Source organism: Rattus norvegicus, chromosome 17 (assembly GCF_036323735.1).
Source record: "Rattus norvegicus strain BN/NHsdMcwi chromosome 17, GRCr8, whole genome shotgun sequence".
Lineage (NCBI taxonomy): Eukaryota > Metazoa > Chordata > Mammalia > Rodentia > Muridae > Rattus > Rattus norvegicus.
The window spans coordinates 6030052-6039507 of record NC_086035.1 but is presented as its reverse complement, the minus strand read 5'-3'; the positions used below and the strand labels follow the sequence as shown (position 1 = coordinate 6039507).

The 9456-nt window shown below is 48.3% G+C and overlaps 1 long non-coding RNA gene across 1 annotated transcript; it reads right to left on the bottom strand.

The window, feature by feature from the left end:
• Positions 1–1226: 1226 nt before the first annotated feature.
• Positions 1227–6371, bottom strand: LOC134482664 (uncharacterized). Its single transcript, XR_010059038.1, has 3 exons — positions 6282–6371; positions 3999–4111; positions 1227–1564 (listed from the first exon to the last, which is right to left on the bottom strand). It is a non-coding gene; the product is annotated as an uncharacterized LOC134482664 (long non-coding RNA).
• Positions 6372–9456: the final 3085 nt, after the last annotated feature.

The window sequence follows — 9456 nt, the reverse complement described above, 5'->3', positions numbered from 1 at the left end:
TCCCTCAATTCATTTAAATGGTATGTGCTAGGTGTCGTTGTTGATGCTGGCTCCGAGCTAGTGGAGAAACGAGTGGTCTGTCCTTCACAGCTTAGGTTTTAGTGGACTTCATGCTGGCTAAGAAGCCAAGCCCCCTTTCCTGGAGGACCTGGTCCTAACTAAGTCCATCCCACTTTATCGACTGGTTGCCTGTGCGCGGAGACCGACTGCTAGCCTTCACGCGTGTAATGTGTCTGCACTGACCCGGAGCACGGGCGTCCTCTCAGGAGACTAGCAGACAGCCTTTAGGGTCATTTAAGGATCGGTCCTTTCTTTAGAGTTCTGTGACCTTTTTGAAACATTTTAAACATAAAGAAGAGTTTTAAAAACTTAACATTCCTCATGCCTCCTCTCTCCAGTTTAGTATTCTCTTCGGAATTATTCCGAGCTTTCATTTTTAGTGAGAGAGGGGAAAAAAAAAATAAATGTTGTTGGCAGCGCCGCAGTTGCCGGTGGCCACTGGAGGGCGCAGCTGAACACAGATCGTTCTCCATTCCCTTAACCGACCGTGATCTCAGTCCAGGCCACAGGCTACTCTACCTACACCTCAGGGGCTGACAAAGGAAGGCATTTCTTTCCTTCTGCCTCATCCGGCATAGGGAGGTCCTGGGTGGGTTCTCTGGAGTAGTTCTCACATGTTCTTCAGGCTGGCCCAACAGGAATGGCTTCCCCATTGAAGCCTTATTCTTGAGGCCTGGGGGATTTGGGGGATTAATCTCCCTCCCCCTCCCCCTTCCCCTTCCCTCCTCTCTCTCTCTCTCTCTCTCTCTCTCTCTCTCTCTCTCTCTCTCTCTCTCTCTCTCTCTCTCTCTCTCTTACACACACACACACACACACACACACACACACACAGAGAGAGAGAGAGAGAGAGAGAGAGAGAGAGAGAGAGAGAGAGAGATGGGGGATAATTTTTGTCATGTTGGATCTCTTTACTTTTGACTCATGTCTATGAGCTTATGTAGCAAGCATCTTTTACCCAAGGAACCATCTTGGTGGCCCGCGCACCCTCTTCTTGAGGCATTGTGACCATTCTTCCTGGAGGATTCTTTTTTGTTCTAAAGTGAAAGTTTGATTGCTTCTGAAGGAAGGGACAGGCACGCGTTCCTGTGTGGAGTTACCCACCACCATACGGTCCTGTCTATGTAGAGTGGACATGAGTAGCAGCAGGAAGGTAGAGACGGTGTGGTGAGGAAGACGTCGAAACCTTAATGTATTCGTTGCCATTTCTCAGAGGACTTACGTGCATCAATGTCAGTGGGCTGTGGGGAGATCTCTGCACCGCTCCAAACATATATATTATCTCATCTAGTGTCCTGAGCAGTTTTGCAGGACAGCGGTATTGTGGCTACTTCACAGACAAGAGGGGCCTCAAAATGACCAGTCCTCACTGTACATAGCTCAGAAACTGGGTCAGTTGGGTTACGAGATCTTGCTTGCCCTGCCACGCACAGCCATCCACCATCCTCCAGGCTCAGACCTATCTTATCCTGGGCTTCGCCCGACATCGTACAGCCCTCGGAGTGCACTGTGGAGAGATTGCAGGAGGGGGTCAATGAGATTTTTATGAACTGAGAGCTTCAAAAATAACTTGCCCTTCCCAAGGAACTGCTGATTTGATTCTTGAAGTAGTCCATCCCGTTAATCCAATTAGCTAATGGGAGTAGAAGCTTCACAATACACTCTCGCTGGAAGGGGCATCAACTGTCGTGTGCTTGGCTTGTTTATCAAAGGGAGGTACGGGGAGCTTGTGGGAGGCTGGACAGTGGTATAGCATTGCGTCCTGGGACCAGGGCTTACTTCAGAATGCTTGTTGGTGATATCTGCTTAGAGCTGTGAGTTATTTCTACAGCAATGAAGATGGCCAACATATTAAAACACATAGGCCTCTCATTTCTGGCCAAGACAGGGTAGCAAGTTAAACTTTCTGTCACTAGCAGCTAGAAGACCGGGAAAAAGGTTTGGCAACTCTTCCTAGGGTTTTCACAATAGATGTTACTGCTTGTGGTTCTTGAGGGAGGGAAGAGCACAGGGAAACACTCGTTTATACTCCTAACTCTTTGGAAGAGAGGTTCTGCAGAGTAATCCCAGTGGGGAAGAGGGGCTTCAGCGGAGTGCTCTGAGGAGAGGTCTTGCTGGTAGGGAAAAGGGAGACAAAAGAGAAGTCGAGGGTACTAAAGCTGTGTGTGGGTTCAGTACACAGGGAGAAGCACTCAAGGAGACAGCAATCTTGGGATTTCCTTCAGTCCCTGGACATATCTTTAGTGGCATATCTACTGACAAAGGCCTAAGAGACCGGACAGGACAGTATCTATGGAAGAAGGGAACAGGGGTTTTTGACCCTGCAGCCGAGATGTCGGAGTTCTGATCCTGCCTAAGTAAAAGCTTTAAAATGACCCACTGTAGAGAGAATCTCTTGTGTATTGTGTGGACGCATCACCTGTCAATAAAAAGCTGATGACCTATTAGCTCAGGCAGGAAATCGGAGGTGGGAGTTCTGGATTGGGAGAGAAGAACTCTGGGATAGAGTCAGGCACGGGAGGAGATTTCACCCGGAACTCTGAGGAGACAGATACATGACACTGAGAAGAGGTAGCCAGCCATGTGGTCCTCGTAGAATAGACTGAAGGAGTTAACTAAGTTACGAGCGAGTCGCAGAACAAGACCTAGCTCATGGCCTAGGCATCTATTCAGAGATAAGGAGTCTCAGAGTTGGGCGTGGGTGGAAAAGCTCTCAGATACAACCCATGGTGAGAAGAAGGACCTGAAGTGAGGAAGGGAGCCATGAGGACTAAAGCAAAGACATCGTAGCTCCCCACCTTAGATGGTGGGGGTCATGTTCCCTGGCTCAACTGCTAAGCCGCAGAAAATGCCACCCTGTGCACTTTCTTCCCCAAAGCGCCTGTTATAATATTTTCATACTCGGTCAGGTTCCATGGGTCAAGTTCCAGCTTCCAGCCTGTGGGTTTTGAGGGCTTCACATATTTATGGTGTGACCAGGTGTAATAAAAAAAGAGCTGTAGGTATATGAAGAGTGAGGTTAAACCAGTCAGCTTTCTTCATAACTCGAGATGCCCAAGGCTCTTCCCATCGGTGCCTTTTGCCGTGGGGTACTTCAGCTTGTCTTTGCTGACTAATGGAACGTGGTATTTTTGGGCCTCACCAACAGGTTTGGGTTTCTGATCTGGAATCACAAGTTGGCTGTTTCTGATTTGTTCTTAGTGTCCTGGTTCTTCTGCTAGTAACAGTGTGGATCCGTGGGAGACAGACTTCCTTACCTGACTCAGTGTGGTGTAGAGTAATTGAGGGGATGCTGTTTGGAAACATATCCAAGGGTCCTCCCTCCCTTCTTCTCCTCCCTTCTCCTCCCCTTCCCTTCCTTTCCCCTTTCCTTCTCCCCTCCCTTCTCTTCACCCCTCTCTTTCTTTCCCTCCCTTCTCCTCCCTCTCTCCTCTTATCTCCCCCTTCTCCTCTCCCCTCCCTTCTCCTCCCTCTCCTTTCTCCTCTCCCTTCCCTTGTCCTCTCCTTCCCTTCTCCTCACTCCTCCCTTCTTCTCTCCCTCCCTTCTCTTCTTCCCTTCTCCCCTTCCCTCCCTTTTCCCCCTCCTTTCTCCTCTCCCTCCTTTCTCCTCTCCCTCCTTTCTCTCCTTCCCTTCTCCCCTCCCCTTCCTTCTCCCCTCTCCTCCATTCTTTTCCTTTCTTTTCTCAGAAGAGATTTTGTGGGGTTTGGATAGGTGTTGGGGAACAGCCAGAGTGTATTGCATGCACCAGGTGAATTTCTAGATTTCACTGAACATCTGGATGGGCAGCTGAAGAAGGCAGAAGAACCCTTTCTTTAGAGTAAAACTCTAAACTCGAAAACCTCTGGAGAAATATCTTTCAGCTCATTTGATTCATGGTATGAATTCGAAGCCATTTTCTCACACAACCTTAATTTGTATTCACAGTTACCTTCATGCTTACCTTCTCCTCACTTATGACTTGACTGAGAAGCCTCTCTCCAAAGTTCAGTGTTAGGTCCTCAGCTGGGGGATCCAGTCACTGAGGGATGGTTGTATCCCGAGGTCTCTGACTCGCTTCATGAAAGATCAATGAACACGCATGTGTTAAAGTTTATTCTTAAATTTGCGAATCATGCAAGAAACCTGCAAGGTTTCGATACAGCAGCCTTAACTGGGTCTCTGTGGAGGCCCCTTAGAGAAAACTATTTCTCTGGCCAAGGCGGGGACTTAACACCTTGAGCTACTCTAATTGGGTGGGTCGATCTTCTAGCTAAGGGTGTGACCCTTGGGTGGGAGGATTCATGTTAAGCCTTGCTAGAGAGATGGGAGGAGCCATTACCCTTTAAATGTGACAACATAGTCTCCTTCCCTGTACCTCTATCTCTGTGCAGTGGGTGACAGAGCTGTGGCCATGCAGACTCCTGCACGCCGGCATGTTTCTGTCTTACTCTGAAAGGATAACCTCACCCTGTTTTTCTCTTATCTAAGCATGGTTTCTCTACAACATGGGCTCCACCCTTTCTCTACAGCTCTCTGCCTGCCTGCTTGCCCACCACGTGTCCAACCTCCATGCTTAACCCAAATGACATGGCTTTCTCTCTTCCTCATTGAGCTCCCTTTCGAGTCTTTCCCTAAATTCTTTTATTAATGAGACTAAGACCCTCAAGGGGGAGGGGTCCTGATGTCCCTCACGACAGTATGAAGAAACACTGTAGGCCTCTGGCTTGTGATATAGTTAGAACGCTGGTGAGCATTTCTATAAAAGCAGACCCTCATTATAGATTTTCCCCCGTTCGCTCAAAAGTGAAATCGCTTTTTAACCAGAAAGGAAGCAGAAGGTTTCTGTTAGAAATCTTTTTATTGTGATTACTATTGGATTTGGGTATATCTGCTGTTCTTGAAGTAAGTAAATTTATTCAACGAGGGAATAAAATCAAGATTATTAATTATTTTAAGGCAGAAAACATCTTGAATCTGGAAAGTTCTTAATTCATGCATCTTAATCATCCTCCTGTTTGAAATGGCAAATGGTGGATGTCCCTGTGGCTCTTGCTCCTGTGCTCTTGGAACGCTATGTAATTAGTTAATAATTCATTTATGTTGAGTGGGGCGCAACGCGGAACAGGGCAGGGGTGGGCGTTCCTCTCACGCTGGGATAGCCTTGGCCGCTGACGCTGTCAAGGGATAGCCTTGGTGGCTGACACTGTCAGGGAGATTTTCTTGGTGTAAAACCTGAGGCCCTGAGCCTAAGAGCAGAGGCTCAAAAGCAGGAGTCACGCCTGGTGCCCAATCTCATCCTCAGCTTGACAAAATCTCCCTCAGGCGGATCAGAAAAGATTTCCAGACTCACTGTCCTTCGCATGGTGGAGACGGCAAGATTTAGTGATTCAGAACTTCCCAGGAGTTCTTTACCTGGGTCCGGTCCAGAGAAGTTAACGCGCAGAGGGGAGGAGACTGTGGAGACAGGAGCATGCCCTAGCTGCCTTTTCTCCCATTTCTGCCTGAGGTTCAGTAAATAAGTGTTTTGCTTTCTTTTAATGAGTTGTATGAATACCTTCTAAAGGTTCCCATGTTACCAGATGATAGCTTGCTAAGTGGAAATATTTGGCCAAAACTTCCTGCACACCTAGCTCCCTTACAAGCTCCTGACTGTTGGTATTCTGTCTAAGCTCCGCCCCCACAGCTACCTGGCAACAGCCAGGTACGCTCCGCCCCCAGTTGCCTAGCAACAGCCAGCTGTGCCTGACTATATAAGGGGCTGCTTGTCCCCTCCTCTCTCTCTTGCACCCCTTTCCTATCCCTTCTCTCCCCATCCCCTTCTCCCCCCATTCCTCCACGTGCCGTGGTCGGCCTCCTTTGTTCCTCTCCTCTTGTACTCTTCTTCTCTCATTAAACCTCTCCACGTGGAGCCAGGTTGGCTTGGTGTATTCTGTCTGGGTACGGCCGAGATTTAAACCCTAAGACTGAGAGACTAGACTTTGACCGCTAGGAGCTCCCTTTATTTTGAGTCTCCGTAGAGGTACAAGCTTTTCAAGTTGGCAGCCATTGTTCTGGAAGAAGATGAAGTTCTGGTAAGCCTGAAAGTCACGGCCTTTCCCCCCCAAACTAACGAGGGCATTGAAATACAGGTGTGGTGGTGGCGGTGGTGATCTCTCTAAAATTCAGAGCTGGATCGACTGCCTAATTAAAAATTACAGTAATTACTAGAAACGTTAGGAAACTCTGACAACACTTGGACTCTCACCTCTCCCTTCAGGGCCCAGTAAACTTTTGTTCTGAACGCAGAGACGGCGGATGTTTTTGCTTCTTCAGACTGTTGCCATAACGACCTAGGTCCCACGCCGGGAGAATGGACAAGGTTTCTGGCGGACAGAGGGGACATTTTATTTTATTAGTTCTTCTAATTTTTGAGACTATAATTAAGTCATTTTTCCCCTTCCTTTTTCTCCCTCCAAGTCCTTCCTTCCACCCCTTATTGCTCTCTTTTAAAACTCTCTCTCTCTCTCTCTCTCTCTCTCTCTCTCTCTCTCTCTCTTTCTCTCTCCTAATATAGCATGTTCGGTCTGAGCAATGTTACTTATGTGTACACTTTCCGTGCTGACCATTTGACACTGGATGCCCAGTGGGTGAGCTCTTCCCAGGGTAAGACAATTTCTCCTGCTCTCAGCATTCCTTAGTTTCCCATAGTTCTTTGTAAGACTGAAGAGTGGTCTGTCCAGTTTGGCATGGTCAATAGAGTCGCCCTTGTCCAGATCACGTTTGGACAGTCATGTTGGTGAGACTTTATGGGCGTGGCTTCTGACATCCCTAAGAGAGCTAACCCCAGCGCACTCTGCGTTCCTCTGGCTCTTATAGTCTTCCCGGCCCTTCTTCCCGAAGGCTCCCTGAGCCGTAGGTGCTGGAGGCAGCTTGTAGATGCACTTCTTGGGAGTGGAGTCCACATCCGCGCACTTTGCGGGCCTGTGGTTTTCTGTAGTGGCCCCCAGGAGTCCTTTAACGTGTAAGGAGGGGGCATCTGCGCCTCCCTTCAGCCACCACAGACACCAGGCTGTCATCTCTCCTTTCATGTGCAAAATATATGAGCAAGCTATCGGGAGTCCAGGCTTGAGGGGGCCCCCAGAGAAAAAGGCACCTTCCACCTGTCCAAGACATGGACCTAAAGACAAAGACTCTGCCAGCCCAGGCCATGGCTGTGGGCCGTCTAGACCTCCTACTCACTGTCCCCCCAAACTTGGGAGGACAAACTTGAGAAATAAGGCATCTTTTTGAGATGGTCATCTTTTTGTTACCCCCCTCAGACTCAGACATGAATAAGCCTTTGTCTCTTTTACCATCCCTTCCTGGCTTGTGGGGAAGGAGGTCAGAAGGATCTCAGGTTCCCCAAAGCAAATGCTACAGTTAGAGCAGGATTAGGTACCTGAGCGGTTATTAGCAGGTTGTAAAAAAAAAAAAAAAAAAAGGACCTGGAACTGCAGGACCCAAGTAATGGTGTGAGGGATAACCCCAGTCAGGACTCTGAAGAGATGAATGAGACGAGCCATTCAGAACGTCTTGGAAGGCCATAAACAGTTAATTATCTAAATCTTAAAAGATTATTACCTTACAGAGGATGCTTTCTGATAAAGAGCAAGCAGAAGCCATTGCCGTCCCCGATTTATTTATGTGTATGAATACACTGTGGCTGTCTTCAGACACACCAGCAAGGGGGGGGGGTGTTGTCAGTTCCCATTATAGATGGTTGTGAGCCACCATGTGGTTGCTGGGATTTGAACTCAGGGTCTCTGGAAAAGCAATCAGTGCTCTTAACCGCTGAGCCATCTCTCCAGCCCCTCTGAATTCTTTCGATGGTAGTTACAAGAGAAGAGCGAGGGAGAAGGAAGGACACAGGGAGAAAGCCACCTAGGGTCACTACAGGCTTTGATGTGGGGACACCCTGCAGAAGGTGTCTCTGTAAAAACCAGAGCCTGCTGTTAGCAAAAGAGATGCGGGTCAATGGGGTGGGGTACTGTGGCTGCTGAGAGAAACTGTGACAATGTGAAAAAACGGACACAGGCAGAATGTAAATATATGTGTTCTAATAAAGCTTTATTTAGGGCTAGATTTGGCCTGCAGGTTACAGCTTACCAACTTCTGAACTCACCCTCATTAGGTTAAATGCACGCCATCTCTAAATATTTAAATTTTACTCTCCTCATATCTTTGTTGATGGAGGGGAGAAAGGGGGAAATAATTTTCTATGAGTGAAGGCATTTCAATTAATTAATTAGTTTACTGTTGCAGTCGTGGCCTGTGCTCTACCACGGACCTACCCCACGCACAGAAAGCTTTCCTAAAACTAAACGCTGTATTTAGACATATTTTAAACTCAGCTTTCCTTAAGTTTAGCGGGAGAGAGTGAGCAGAAATGAGACTGCCGTATCTGGGGGAGGTTCACACTGTATCTCTTCACCACTCGGGGTGTTGCTCCTAAAATATTTCTTGGGAACGAAGGCAAAGAACGGTGATGGAAAGGCTGGAATATCTTTTGCTTTTCAAAATTCTAGCTTTCAATTTCGGATGGGGGCAGTGGGTTGCCAAAAGTAAAAATACGCGTCCACGTATTTTCTAGGGCCTCTGAATACGCGTTGCTGGTTAATTGTTTTTAAATGTCCTACTGTCACAGCAAGAAAAGCACGGTAAGGAGGTACGTCTGCAGACGCGATGGAGGCGGTGAGGTCACTGCGTCGGCGTGAGGTCACTGTGTGGGCGTGCGGTCACAATGTGGGTGGTTGGTCAGGAGAGGTAACCGCTGATGCTGCCAGTTTCCTGCTCCTCTCCCTGATTGGTTCAGCCCACTTTTAGGGTGGGTCTTCCTTCCCCATTTAAACCTCTCTGGAAATGTGCTCATAGACAACAGGTCCAGAAACGTGTCTCCTCGGTGATCTAAAAGTCCATCCAACCCCACCCCTTGGCACCCAGCACATCACTGTTTTTGTTATTTTTTTGTTTGTTTTTTAAGGACAGAATCTCCCTGCGTACGATGGGTTAGCCAGGTACTTACTACACTGCTCAGGCTGGCTTCAAACGTGGAGGTCCTCCTGTCTCAGCCTCGAGAGTCTTGGGATTTACAGGTGCGAGCCATGGTGCTGGCTAAACTCACGTGTGTGTGTGTGTGTGTGTGTGTGTGTGTGTGTGTGTGTGCGCGCGCGCGCGCGCGCGTGCACCTGAGTGTATATATCTATGCACTACATGGGTGCAGGTGCCCACTAAGGTCAGAGGAGGACATTGGGTCCTCCGGAACAGGAGCGACAGACAGGAGGTTGTGAGCTCTCTGATGTGGTGGTAGGAGCTGAACTGTGTCCTCTGCATGAGCAGCAACAAGTGCTCATTTGTCTCTACAGCCCTATAGACACATCGCATTTAAACCATCACATCCCACC